This window comes from Chiloscyllium plagiosum, unplaced genomic scaffold, assembly GCF_037043375.1.
Source record: "Chiloscyllium plagiosum isolate Xiang-an unplaced genomic scaffold, Cpla_swu_hap1 HiC_scaffold_19, whole genome shotgun sequence".
Classification (NCBI taxonomy): Eukaryota; Metazoa; Chordata; class Chondrichthyes; order Orectolobiformes; family Hemiscylliidae; genus Chiloscyllium; species Chiloscyllium plagiosum.
In genome coordinates this window covers 69,864,440-69,879,154 of record NW_028270157.1, presented here as the reverse complement: position 1 = coordinate 69,879,154, position 14,715 = coordinate 69,864,440, and the positions used below count along the sequence as shown (strand labels likewise).

Below are 14,715 nucleotides of genomic sequence, written 5' to 3'. Positions count from 1 at the left end.
GCATACTTGAATGTAATTTTGCAGCCAAAAGTTTCATTAATTTATTACTCAAGGGCTGAATCTTACATTTCTTTTGGTCAAGTGTGGTTCCTGACATTTGTCCTGGATACAGCAGGTAGGAGGGAATTAGTGTCCTGCTTTATGGGCAGGGACCAGGAGGTCCTGCTGAATGAGGTGGTGCAAAGGTGGAATGTCCAAAGCAATTGAAAGCAGGGTATTGTGAGCACAATAAGAATGAGCAAAGAGCAAATTGATGCAGCCTGGAGCTGGGTGCATGTTCCTGAGTATGCAGTGTCATTGCTGCAGCACTGAAGTGCAAAAGCATCTTGTACATGGATCAGAGATGTGCCATGAGGTTACTTAGAGGTTGACATATGTCGGATGCCAATGGCTATAGACATGGGGTGCATGTGGTTAGTGCCCATAGAACGTGCCCTGAGATAATGGTGGCAGAGGTCCTTTGGAACAAGTGGTGAGCTGCAAACACCAGGTACCTGCTCAGATTCCCAAATCGAGAACTCTCAATGTTGAGTTTAATGTGTTTAGTCAGAAAGGAAGCTAAAAATTACTGAGGCAAATTGTGCAATTAACAAAGCATTTCGCAAACATCCTTCTTAATCAGCAACTCACTGTTGCCTGGTGAGAAACATGCTTTGTAGGTCAGCAAATGCACAAAAGTGGAGCGAGATGCTCCAGACATGAAGATAGGTCTCATTGGATGTCTCATGTGATTCTGTCACACATCTTGCCACAGTCTAAATCTGTCAGGACCCTATAAGATTCTGCAACAGAGTTTCACCGAGTTAATGACATTGTAAAAATTTTCTGATCTTGCAGTCATCATAATAAAAGTAAGAATGCTATTCGAAGGGAGCAATAATTTGTGCTGCATGAGAAAAAGGTGCTGACTGGACAGTAAATCAACTCTGACTGGTTGAGGCATTGCTACGGGGATGCTCCAGAGAATTATTGTTCCCCCAAATGCTTTTGTTTAGTTCCAGTAGGCGCAATGCTACATGTTCTTTCAGCTTGCAGAGAACAAGGCCTAGAGTGTTATTGACAAGCACGATGAGTAACATTGCAAACAGCACCATTTTCTCATTAGTATAAATTGTTGTTCTATTTGAAATTGGGCATCCTTGCATCTGTTCTGATGAGTGCATGATGAAAAGCTTCAACAACAAATCTGTATTTTCACCAGTGCACAAATTCTGTCCTACCAAGTGACTACCAAGCAGGAAGCACGGTGGCACAGTGGTTAGCACTGCTGCCTCACAGCGCCAGAGACCCGGGTTCATTTCCTGCCTCAGGCAACTGTCTGTGTGGAGTTTGTACATTCTCCCCGTGTCTGCGTGGGTTTCCTCCGGGTGCTCCGATTTCCTCCCACAGTCCAAAAATGTGCAGGTGAGGTGAACTGGCCATGCTAAATTGCCCGTAGTGTTAGGTGAAGGGATAAATGTAGGGGGGTGGGTTGTGCTTTGGCGGGTCGGTGTGGACTTGTTGGGCCGAAGGGCCTGTTTCCATACTGTAAGTAATCCATTTGATGTTTGTATTTTTTTTTCTAAATTAGAAACAATGCAAAAGGGCCAGGTCTATTGTGAAGAACGACAAGAAGGTTGAATTGTATCTGAGAAAATGAGGAAATCTAATGCACAGGAGTTAGGGAGCACCAATACCTTGGTTTTAAAAGCTTGTGACTTTGGGGAGAATAGGAAGACTGACAAAGTGAGGACTTCCACAGTGTAACAGTCATAGGAACAATATTATCTCCACTATCATGACCTCTCTTTAACTGCCGGCAAATATTTGTGTTCCAGTAGACTCAAGGTGAACTGACGATGATGATATTGCAACAAATGTGCAACGTTCAAAGGAGCAATAATTATTGAAGTCTTGAAAAAAAACAGACCAACTAAGAGACAGTATGGAAGTAAAAGAACAGGCCCAGAGGATAGCAAAATGAAAAAAGGGGTGAAAAGTAACAGAAGATGCATTAAGACATGAACAAAAACTCATATTAAAGATTATGGTAATGCTTAAATATATTTAAGAAAAGAGTAGTAAATTGGAATGTACTCCCATTAAAAAAGATGTAGTTAGGATTATTACAAATAATAAGGAAATCATAGAGCTTAACAGAAGAATCTCAAACCATTTTCACAATGGAGGAAGAGGAGAAAATGCAAGAATACAACAGTAAGTCAAGGGGAGACACATATTGATTTTAATGCAGCAAAAAGCAAATGTAATGGAGAAAATAGCAGGATTTAATGGAGACAAATCACCAAGATCTGAAAGAAATGGCTGGGCACATTGTAGATTCATTCATTGTAATTTACCCAAATGCTGAATGGTGCTTTTGGATTGGAAAGTTGAAAATGCTGTCCCCAATTTTTAATAAAGGACAGAAAATTAGGTAAGTAAGGATTTATCTGTTTGAAGTCAATCTTTTATCAGGGACAGAGCTACTAAATATTTGAACATGATCAAGGAGAGCCAGTGTAGGTCATGTCTCACTAATTGAATTGTTTTAAGGTAATCATTGTTTCAACACAGAGTAAAACTCCTACCCCACCCCACTCCACTAATTTAAATCTGCAACACAGAAATTATTTAATCCGTGCTATAATCTATTAAAATTCGAGTGGCCAAAAACTATCCCAAAAATGACTATTTAAAGTAAAAGTTAGCAACTTTAATTTTTTAAAGTCCAACAGAGAATAACTAACTAACAACTCTTTACAACTCCTTTCTCTAACCTATCTTTTACCTTCCCCTCTACAGTACTGGTCCAATAAAACCCCCGATTAAGATTTACAGAACAATTCAAATTTCAAAACCAGTTAGCTGTCGAACCTTCTCTTGGTATCTTTCTCTGTAGATTTGCTCTCCAGGTCGGTGTCAATCTTTTTTTCCTATACAACCTCCTTCTCCAGACAGGTACCTCTCACTGAGTTCTTACTAGCAGCCACATCTGATGGTCTTTTGGCAGTTCTCCTCCAACTGTTCAATTTTTCCTGGTCTTATACCCCAAAGCATCGGATCGTTTCATTGGTGTTAATATTGTCAAAATACTAACTTCAAACCTCGATTAAAGTTTGGTATTTTGGGGCATAATTTAAACTGTTTGGCTGAATTTGAATTTTTTTTTGTCTCCAGGCAACCCAGCTAATCTGGCTGTTCAACCAAATGTTACATTGTTACCTTGTTCAAAACACTTGGTGCTGTGTCAGGTAGTTCTGCTAACTTTTAACTGTCTTAAAGGTACAGTACGCCTTCCAACTTCATAACATCATTAACATGATGCATAGAGAGATGCCAATAGATGTAAGTTATATTCTCTTTTATAATGCTTTTGATAAGATTCTACAAAAAAGCTAATCATGCTTATTAGAGGGCATGATATTGAAGATTAGTGACTAGACCAAATGTAGGGAGATATATTTCCCTCCCCACCCCTATCAGCATTTCGTAAAGACCATTTCCTCCGCGACTCTATTGTCAGGTCCATGCCCCCAACCAACTCACCCTCCCCTCCCGGCACCTTTCACTGCCACCGCAAGAATTGCAAAATCTTTGCCCATATCTCCCCCTTCACCTCTGTCCAAAGCCCCAAAGGAGCCTTCCACATCCAACATTGATTTATCTGTACTTCCACACATGTCATTTACTGCACCCATTGCTCCCCATGTAGTCTCCTCTACATTAGGGAGACAGGACACCTACTTTCAGAAGGCTTCAGACAACATCTCTTGAATGCATCAGCATGAAGCAATCCCACCGCTCCTGGGCTGAACACTTTAACTCCCCCTCCCACTCCCCCAAGGACATGCAGATGCTGGGACACCTGGAGGAAGAACGCCTCATATTCCACCTTGGGACTCTCCAACCACACAGGATTAATGTGGATTTCAGTTTCCTCATTTCCCCTTCCCCATCTTATCCCAGATCCAACCATCCAACTCAGCACCACCCACATGACCTGTCCTACTTGTCCCTCTTTCTTCCCACCTATCTGCTCCACCCTTTTTCTGATCTAACACCATTACCCCCACCTTCATCTACCTATCACACTCTCAGCTACCTTCCCCTCAGCCCCACCCCTCTCCCATTTATCTCTCTCAGCCCCTCGGCCCACAAGCCCCATTCCTGATGAAGGGCTTATGCCCGAACCGTTGATTCTCCTGCTCCTTGGATGCTGTCTGACCTACTATGGTTTTTCAGCACCACACTCTCAACTCAGATCTCCAGCATCTGCAGTCCTCACTTTCCGGCAAAAGTAGGGATACAAAGATTGTTGGGATGTGTGAAGTATCATTCTCTCTAGGGATCTGTACTGGTGCCTTCGCATTTTGTTACATACAATGATGGCTTTGCTGAAGGAATAGACAGCTGTACATCTAGTTTTTAAGATTAGGAGACATAATTGTTTTTTAAATATGGTTTTCACCCACACATTTCTCCCTTTTAAGGAATATTGGGGAGGTGTTGGAAGAAATCTTTGCTGATTATTATTCCATTGAGCTGCATTACATGTACTCCTTCCATAGCCAACCAGTGCTGGTGTGAAACCTAATCTCAGAGCTTCTGACCCAGAGCTAGGAAATACTACAACTCTATCACAACACAGGAGGCACAGTATGTTAAATCCGTGGGCAGGGTTTAGGAAGGAAGAGAAGCATGTAACACAAATGGGAAAACTGGCAAGCAATGTTCACTGTGAGAAAGTAGGAATCCACCTATTTTGATTCAAGCGAGATGAAGTGGAATAGTTTTTTCATGGCAAGAATTGGTAACAGTAGAGGAGGAAAATGAATTAGGTTTCCAGGTACACAGATCTCTAAAGGACAAGAGAGTCATGAAGATGGCAAATGATTGGATTGGAATATGAAAGGGGATGAAAGTCACATTTCTGTCTGGAATCTTAATCAAACCCCAGGCATGAAGCACCGCATTCAAGATTGGGCATCACCTCTTAAAAAATATATATACTGGATTTGGCGGGCTGAAGAGCAGATTCACAAGAATTATATCAAGACTTAGAGTTAAATTATGAGACTATATTGGGCTCCCTTGAGTTTCAAAAGGCAGGGGTCAGTAATTTACTTGATGTTGTTAATTGATAAAGAAATTCAATATTATGGTGAGAAATTATTTCCTCAGGAGAGCAAGTCCAGAATGTGAAAGTATAAGCATAAAATTAAAGTTGGGCCTTTGAAGAGTGAAATTAAACAGTTTTGTTTTCAGAAATGACAGTGGAAATCTTTCTCAGAGTCCAATAAATAAAGTTTCATCAAGCTTCAATGATATGTATGTCAATGAACACGTCCATTAAAGATTATTGCCAACTCTAGCAATCGTTCAAAAACATACGAGGGCATCTGAACCATAGGTGCTCACTGGCAGCAATGTTAAATTCCAGAGTGCCAGCATCATGATGAATGCAGAATTATTTCATTCCTTGAAAACACACATCAATAGAAGTTAATATTATAACCATAAGATAATTAGACATCAACCCATGCATAGCCACTGCTTGATACAAAAAGTTATATCTCTCACTGCTTCACAATCTGAAGATCTTAAATATTGGTCAGTTCATTGGCTGGTGATTGCAAAGTTGATGCCTGTACTCCCAATATTCATACTGCAACCACAGGGACCTGTATATTAAACTCCTTCACAGTCGAGGCTTGCAATTGCAGAATCTGAGGTGCTTTTGTCATCTAAGAATACACTGTAGAAACCCCATTATCAAACCTGTAGGATCTTTGGTGGGTTCCAGCTTGGCTGGATTGGGAAAGTGCCAGAAATCGGTGTCAGATCTGATCTGATCCTCTTCCAGCTTTCCCTTTGGAAAGTTCAGTCATTGGGAAATTCCCATTGATCTCGCAGGAGTGATTGAGTGATTGATTAATAGGGATTGGAGAGGGGGGGGGGGGGGGAAGCCACTTAGAATCAATTTTCTTTTCTCTGATGGGCTGAGAATTTGGAATTCTGTACCCAGAGGGCCCAGTGGAAGCTCAGTCAAGTATATTTAAAGTAGCGTTTGACAGATTTCTAAATATTAATTAAGTAATGGTATATGTGGGAAAAGACATTGAAATGGATGATCAGCCATAATACTATTGAATGGTGTAGTGGGTATGAAGGGCTGAATGGCTCCTATGTTCTTCACTCAGGTTGAAAGGTGATTACTGATCTTTGTAGAAGGTCTAGCAATTTCTCTTGCACTCAGTTGCAATTTCCTGTGTCAGACTTTAACACAGTATATGTAACTCAACTGAGAGACAAGAGTAGAGGCCACGTCATCACCATTCGCACCAGTAGTTGCTTCTCCTCAGCAGCGTGCCTCACAACATAGCACGATGGATCCTGAGATCCAGCTTAAACAGGCCAACACTGACAGAAAATCAGCTCTGAGCAAGCACAGTGCCCTAGGAAGCTCAGGCTTTCTTGACAGGTCATAGCCAACATCTGCAGCCATCTTCCCAGTATAGCAGGTGGACTCAGAGTGCAGGTAGCCAAAAGATGTCTGTCACTGGTGGGCCATAATTCATCCTGTTGCAAAGACCATAAGATAGAGGAGCAGAAATGAGGCCATTCAATCCTATAAGTTTCTCAACCCATTCTTCTCCCTGTAGCCCTTGATCCCCTTGATACTCAAGAACCTCAGGCGACTGACTGCGTGGAGTTTGCACGTTCTCCCCGTGTCAGCGTGGGTTTCCTCCGGGCGCTCCAGTTTCCTCCCACAGTCCAAAGATGTGCAGGTCAGGTAAATTGGCCACGCTAAATTGCCCGTAGTGTTAGGTAAGGGGTAAATGTAGGGGTATGGGTGGATTGTGCTTCGGCGGGGCGGTGTGGACTTGTTGGGCCGAAGGGCCTGTTTCCACACTGTAAGTAATCAAATCTAAACCTATCTGTCTTAGTCTTAATTATATTCAATGGCTTGGCCTCCACAGCCTTCAGTGGCAATGAATTCCATAGATTTACCACTCTCCAGCTGAAGAAGTTTCTCCTTATCTCCATTCTAAAAGATCATGCCTTCTACCAATGCAAACATCTTCCCAACATCTACTCTGTCCAGGCCATTCAGTGTTCTGTGTGTTTCAATTATATCCCCCCTCATCCTTCGAAACTCCATGAGTATAAACGTTCCTCATGTGTTTAGCTTTTCATTCCTGGGACCATTCATGTGAACCTCCTCCGAATGTGCTCCAGGGCCAATACATCCTTCCTGACATATGGGGCCTAAAACTGCACAATATTCCTAATGTGGTCTGACCAGAGCCTTATAGAGCTTCAGAAGTACATCCCTGCTTTTATATTCAAGTCCTTTCAAAATAAATGACATCATTGCATTTGCCTTCCTAACTGCTGAGTCAACCTGCAAGTTTACCTTGAGAGAATCCTGGAAGAGAGCTCCCAAGTCTCTTTGCATTTCAGCCTTCTGAATATTCTCCCCATTTAGAAAATACTTCATGCCTCTATTCTTCCTACCAAAGTGCATGAGCTCATACTTTCCCACGTTGCACGCCACCTGCCACCTCTTTACTAACTCTTCTAGCCTGTCAAATCCTTCTACAGCCTCTCTGCCTCCTCAATGCTACCTGTCCCTCTACTGATCTTTGTATCATCTGCAAACTTAATCAGAATGCCCTCAGTTCATTCATCTAGATTGTTAATGTATAAAGTGAATATTTGTGGTCCTAACACTGAGCCTTGCAGAACACCACTTGTCACTGGACTCTTTTATCCCCACTCTCTGCTTTCTGCCAGACAGACAAGCTTCTACCCATGCTGGCACCTTGCCTCTGACACCATGGGCCCTTATCTTACTCAATAGCCTCCTGTGCGACACCTTGTCAAAGGCCTTCTTGAAGTCCAGGTAGATCGCATCCATTAGCTCTCCTTGGTCTAACCTTGTCGTTACTTCCTCAAATAGTTCTAGCAGATTTGTCAGGCATGATTTCTCCTTGATGAAACCATACTGATTTTGTCCTATTTTACCATAACTTCCAAGTATTCGGAAATCTTATCCTTCACAATGGATTCCAGGATCTTACCCACTACCAAGGTTAGGCTAATCGGTCTGTAATTTTCCATCTTTTGCCTTACTCCCTTTTTAAACAGGGGTGTCATGTTAGAGATTTTCCAGTCCTCTGGGACTCTCCCTGATTCTAGTGATTCCTGAAAGATCACCACTAAGACGTCCACTATCTCTTCATCTATCTCGCTTAGAACTCTGGGGTGTAGTCCATCTGGTCCAGGTGAATTATCCACTGTCAAGCAATTCAGTTTTTCTAGCATCTTTTCCTCAGTGATGGCCACCATACTCAACTCTGTCCCCTCATTCTCTTGATTTTTTGGGGCATTACTCGTGTCTTCCACTATGAAGACTGGCATTAAATAATTATTCAATTCCTCATCAGCCATTTCCTTTTCACTACTATCTATTCAGCATCATTTTCCAGCAGCCCAGTGTCCACTTTTGCCTCTCCTATGTCCTTTATATATCTGAAGAAACTTTTACAGTCTTCCTTTATATTATTGGCTAGCTTACTCTCATATTTAACCTTCTCCCTCTTTTTTTTGTTGCCCTCTGTTGGTCTTTGTATGCTTCCCAATCCTCTGGTTTCCCCCTGGCCTTTGCAACATTATATGCTTTCTCTTTTGCTTTTATGCTGTCCCTGACTTCCCTAGTCTGCCATGGTTGCCTCATCTTCCCTATACCTTGCTTCTTTTTCCTCGTCTGCTGTGTCTCTTCAATTACTCTCAGAAAATCGTGCCATTGTTGTTCCACTGTCTTTCCTGTTCGGCTCCTCTCCCAGTCAATTCTACCCAGCTCCTCTCACATGCCTCTGTAGTTGTCTTCATTCAGCTGAAATATCATTACCTCTGATTCTATCTTCTCCCTCTCAAATTGCAGAATAAAATCAATCATTTTATGATCGCTGCCTCCCAAGGGTTCTTTTACCTTCAGCTCCCTTATCAAGACTGCCTCATTGCACAATACTAAATCCAGTATTGCCTGTTGGCTAGTCAGCTCCACCACAAGCTGCTGCAATAAGCCATCTCATGGACATTCCACAAATTCCTTTTCTTGCAATCCTCTATCAACCTGATTTTCCCTTTCCACCTGCATTTGGATTTCCTCCATGATCACTGTAACTTTGCCTTTCCAACACATCTTTTCTATCTCGTCGTGCATCTTGCGCCTCAGCTCCTGACTACTGTTTGGAACCTGTACATAACGCCAACTACAGTTTTCCTTTGCAGTTCCTCAATTTTACCCACATAGTTTCTACACAATCTGACCTTACTTCGTTTCTTACTATTGATTAAATTTCATTTCTTACTAATAAGGCAACCCCACCCACTCTGTCTAGCCGCCAATCTTTTCGATAGAATGTATATCCTTGAATATTTAGCTCCCAATCCCATGCAGCCACATCTTTGTGATGCCCACCACGTCATATCTGCCAATTTCGATCTGCGCCATAAGATCATTTACTTTGTTCCTGTACAGCGTGCATTGAGATATAACACCTTCAGTCCTGTATTAACCGTCCCTCTTCTCATTGGCATTTCTTTGTCCGGCGTGCTTGAAGTGTGATTGCTAACCCTTTCCATACACTCTGTCCTATTTGTGTCCGCGCTGGAGATATTAATAACCTCTCCTGAGTAACTCTTACCTCCTCCTTTATTTCGGGTTTTCTAATTTCCCTAATAAGTGAGTGCAACCCCACCCTCACCTTCTCCCCCCTCCAATTTAATTTAAAGCCCTGTCTACAGCCCTAGTTATGTGATTTGCTAGGACTCTGGTCCCAGCACGATTCAGACGCCATCCCATAGGAACAGATCCCTTCTTCCCCAATACTGATGCCAATGTCCCATGAATTCAAACCCATTTAGCCCACACCAATGTTTGAGCCACGCATTTACTGCTAAATCTTATTGACCCTGTGCCAATTAGTTCGGGGCTCAGATAGTAATCCAGAGATTATTACCTTTTTGGTTCTGATTTTCAATTTAGCTCCTAGCTATTCATACTCCCTTAGCAGAACCTCTGCCCTAGTTTTATCTATGTCGTTGGTACCTAAGTGGACCATGACCTCTGGATCTTTATCCTCCCACTCCAAGTTCCTCTGTAGCCCAAATGAGATATCCCGAGCACCAGGCAGGCAACACAACCTTCGGGACTCTCGATCCTGTTCACAGAGAACAGTGTCTATGCCTCTAACTATACTATCCCCAATTACAAAAACATTTCTCTTCTCTCCCCCGAATTGCTCCCTGCCCCACGGTGCTCTATTCAGTTGGCTCATCCTTCCTGCAGTCTCCATTCCCGTCCACACAGTGAGAAAAACTCTTGAACCTGTTGGACAAGGTTAGCAAAGAGAGAGTGCAGAGCTTAATACTCTTAATAGTTCTTGAAAGTAGGAAAAAAGGCACCATTTGTTGAGGACAGCTGTGAGGTTCAAAAATCAATGTCAAATGTCATATTTGGCAGCAACAGACTTTCAGAGATTTACAAGGACTTCTCTGTAAATCTGGAAATCAGCACAAATGTCTAATTTCAACCTCTCTCTTCTGGATCTGTTCAGGAGCCAGCCTCTATTTTCCCCAAAACTCAGGAGAAATTGGATTGACAACCACATGTTGAAACTTGACAATGGTAAACTTGTACAGTGTGCTTGAAGTGTGATTGCTTCACTTCAACTGACCCTGCAAAGTCCTCCTTGCAAGTATCTGGGGGTTAGTTTCAAAAGTGAGAGAGCTGTCTCACTGGCTAGTCAAGCAGCAACCTGACGTAGTCACACTTACGGAATCATACCTTAGAGATAATATCCCAGACGCCACCACACCATCTGTGGATATGTCCTGTCCCAATGGCAGTGGCACAATGGTATACTGTTGGGAGAGAATTCCTCTGGGAAGTCTCAACACTGACTCTGGACACCATGAAGTTTCATGAAATTAGGCTGAATATGGGAAAGGAAACCTCCCGCTAATCATCAACTACCATTCTCCCTCCCCCCTTACTGATGAATCAGTGCTTCTCCACATTCTCATTCTCATCAAGCCAGGGGATCAACCGTGATTCAATGAAGAGTGCAGGAGGGCATGCTAGGAGCAGCACCAGGAGCAGCTTCAACTGGTGAAGCTACAACACATGGCTATTTGAATGGCAAAACACTGTAAACAGCAAGTGACAAATGGGCTCGGTGATCCCACAGCGAACAGATTAGATCTAATCACTGTAGTTCTGCCACATCCAGTTATGAAAGATGGTGGATAATTAAACAACTCATTGCAGGAGAAAGGTCCGTAAATATTACCATCCTCCATGATTGGGAAGCCCAGCACGTCTGTCCAAACAATAGGCTGAAGCATTCATGATAGTTCAACCAGAAGTGGCAAGTGGATAATCCATCTTTACCTCCTCCAAAGGTTTCCAGAATCAGATGCCAGATTTCAGCCAATACTATTAATTCCATGTGATATCAGGAAACAGCTGAAGGCAATGGATACAGCAAAGGTTTACTAGATTGTTGGGATCAGCTGTGGCTCAGTCATGCTGTCACTCACAAATTAAAGGGTTTGCGTTCAAGTCCCATTCCATGACTTTTATTATATTGATCTCTAGGATGAAAGGGTTGTCCTATGATAAATTGCTGAGTAAATTGGGTTGTTATTCTCTTGAGTTTATGAAAGATAATCTGATTGAAATATTTAATATTCTGAAGGGGCTTGTCAGCATCATACTCATTGTTTGTTTCCCCAGAGAAGGAAAATTAGAACAAGAGGATTAGAACATAGAACAAAGAACGGTACAGCACAGTACAGGCCATTCGGCCCTTGATTATGTGTCGGCCTTTTTATCTAACTCTAAGATCAGACTAACTTACATATCCTTCATTGTACTATGTTTCATGTGTCTATCCAAGAGTCACTTAAATGTCCTTCATGTATGTGACTCTACTACCACTGCTGGCAGTGCATTCCACACACCCAACACTCTGTGCAAAGAACCTACCTCTGACATCTCTCATAAACCTTCCTCCAATCGCCTTAAAATTATGTGCCCTTGTGATAGACATTTTCGTCATGGGAGAAAGTCTCTAGTAATCCACTCTATGCCTCTCATCAAGTCACCTCTCATCCTTCTTCACTCCAATGAGAAAAGTCCTAGCTTCCTCAATCTTTCTTCATAAGATTTGCTGTCCAGTCTCGGCAGTAACCTGGTTAATCTCCTCTGTATCCTCTCTAAAGCTTCCACATCTTCCCTATGATGAGATTACCTATAATTAGGTCTTGTAATTAGGGAAAAATCATTTCCAACTGAGGTGAGGAGAGATATCTTCATATTTCCTTTTATATTGAAAGGGATGTGAATGTTCAGCATTCTCTATCCCAGAGGGGTGTGGATGTTTCATTGTATTTTAGACAATATTTAAAGCTGGCATATTTAGATAGTTTCTTGGGTGATTAAGAGATATGAAAAATGGACAGGAAAGTGGGATTGAGATTGAAGATCAGCTGTGAACATATTGAGTGTTGGGCAGGCCCAGTGGGCTGAATGGTCTTGTCCTGCTCCTGTTTCTTGTGTTCTTGAGCTCTTTTGACCTGAAAAAGTTTAAAAGATGAGCACATTCTTCAGAGCATTTAAGTCGTTTTCTGATTGCACACTGTAGAGAATCTAATCTAAGGATGTTGAAAATGTAGCTGATGCTTGTGAGGAAGACATAACTTTTTGAAGACTGTGGTACACCATATAAATCATCGAGCTGACACTGCTTCATCCTACTAGTCAAGGAAAAACACAAAGCTTTCCCAAAAGGGTAGTTGAGGCATCCACTGAACATAAACATTGAGGCAACTTCAGTTTGATTAGTTAAATACAACCACTATGATGACAACCTGATTAAACTCATTGGAAGCAAGACTCACATCTAATGGACATCATAGATCAATATTGCTTCAGATGGAAGAGCTTTAGGAGTTATATTCATTCCAGCTTTAGAACAAGGTGATTCACGCTAATCCTCAAGAGACCTTGAGTGAAAGCATTTATTTCACCAAAGTTAGTCATGAACAAATGGAGTGGATCGAAAGCAGATGGACAATGAACCTCACCATTTAATCAAAGGATTAAATGAGCTGGAAGAGTTCAGTTCTCCTGATATACACACCCACAACCCAATAAATCCTGAGCTAAGCTAGTCATCTAAATGCTGTAGCTACAGGACAGGTCAGAGACTGAGAAATCAGTGGTATTTAAATCTCCTCCTGACACCTCAAAGCTTATCCACTAGGCACAAGTCAGAAGCATGGTGGAATACTCCTCACTTGCCTGGATGAGTACAGCGCCAATAACACCGAAGAAGCTTGACACCTGCTTGATAGGCACCACATCCATCACCTTCAACATCGATTCCCTCCAATACTGATGCTCAGTAGTAGGATCTAGCAGAATTTTCCAGGGTCTTTGGACAGCAACTTGCAAACCCACAACCACTATCATCTTGAAGGACAAGAGCAGCAGATACATGGAACACCACAACCTGCAAGTTCCCCTTCAAGCCAAAGCCACTCACCATTATGACCTGCAAAAATATCAGTTTACTCAGTGTCATTGGGTCAAAATCCTGGAACTTCCTTCCTAACCCTATTTTAGAGCTGAAAATGTGTTGCTGGAAAAGCGCAGCAGGTCAGGCAGCATCCAAGGAGCAGGAGAATCAACGTTTCGGGCATGAGCCCTTCTTCAGGAATGAGGAATTCCTGAAGAAGGGCTCATGCCCGAAACGTCGATTCTCCTGCTCCTTGGATGCTGCCTGACCTGCTGCGCTTTTCCAGCAACACATTTTCAGCTCTGATCTCCAGCATCTGCAGTCCTCACTTTCTCCTAGAAGATTTTAACCCTATTTTAGGTCTACCTACTCTACAAGGACTGCAGTGATTCAGAAGGCAGCTCACTACCAGCTTATCTGTGGCAATCAGGGATGAGCAAACATTCTGGCCCAACCAGAAATGTCCACATCCTTGTGAACAAATAAGACAAAAATATGTTGGTATGGGAGGCCCCTGTCGCCTGGCTGAGGGAATGTCTCCCCTTGTCATTTTACAAAGTACCCTATCTAAACTTGTCCCTTGAGGGTTGTTAAAATTCAGTCCATGCTAAGGGCTAAAATTCCCACAAATAATTCCAGGCTACCACAGGTATTCATCACTTGCAATATTACCACTGTGCATGGTTCCACTTTGTACCTTGTTTGTCATCACAATGGAAATTGGATTCAACATTTAGCTTTGGAAAGAGATGGGGAAATTAACTGGATTTCTTGTTCTTGATGAAACTGCATTAAGTACTCTTAATGTGACTGAGTTACACTTTACATGTATAGCAGAACCTCTGTTTGTAAACAGTGGCAAGTATTGAGCTCTCAATGAGTCTTAATACTTGTGACCCTCCTTTAAATGCTTCCTTTCCTGTTGGTGGGTGTGACTTCATCACCTGCTGTCTAAGATCAGATTGCTGTTATAAACACAGCCTGTTAAAAAGGTGGGTGTTTGTATGATTCAAGGCAAACTTAACAGTCGTAAACCAATACTTCCAATCCTCTCATTTCATTTTCAACTTTTTCTCCCCAGTTTTCACTATGAGGTCACGCAACGTCTGACACATTAAAATAGGTTTGGATCAGGAAAAAA

General features: G+C 42.2%; 1 protein-coding gene across 6 annotated transcripts in view; it reads right to left on the bottom strand.

The window, feature by feature from the left end:
• dgki (diacylglycerol kinase, iota) overlaps positions 1-14,715 on the bottom strand; it is a 254,803-nt gene that overhangs the window by 174,435 nt on the left and 65,653 nt on the right. The gene's annotated exons all lie outside the window — the stretch shown is intronic.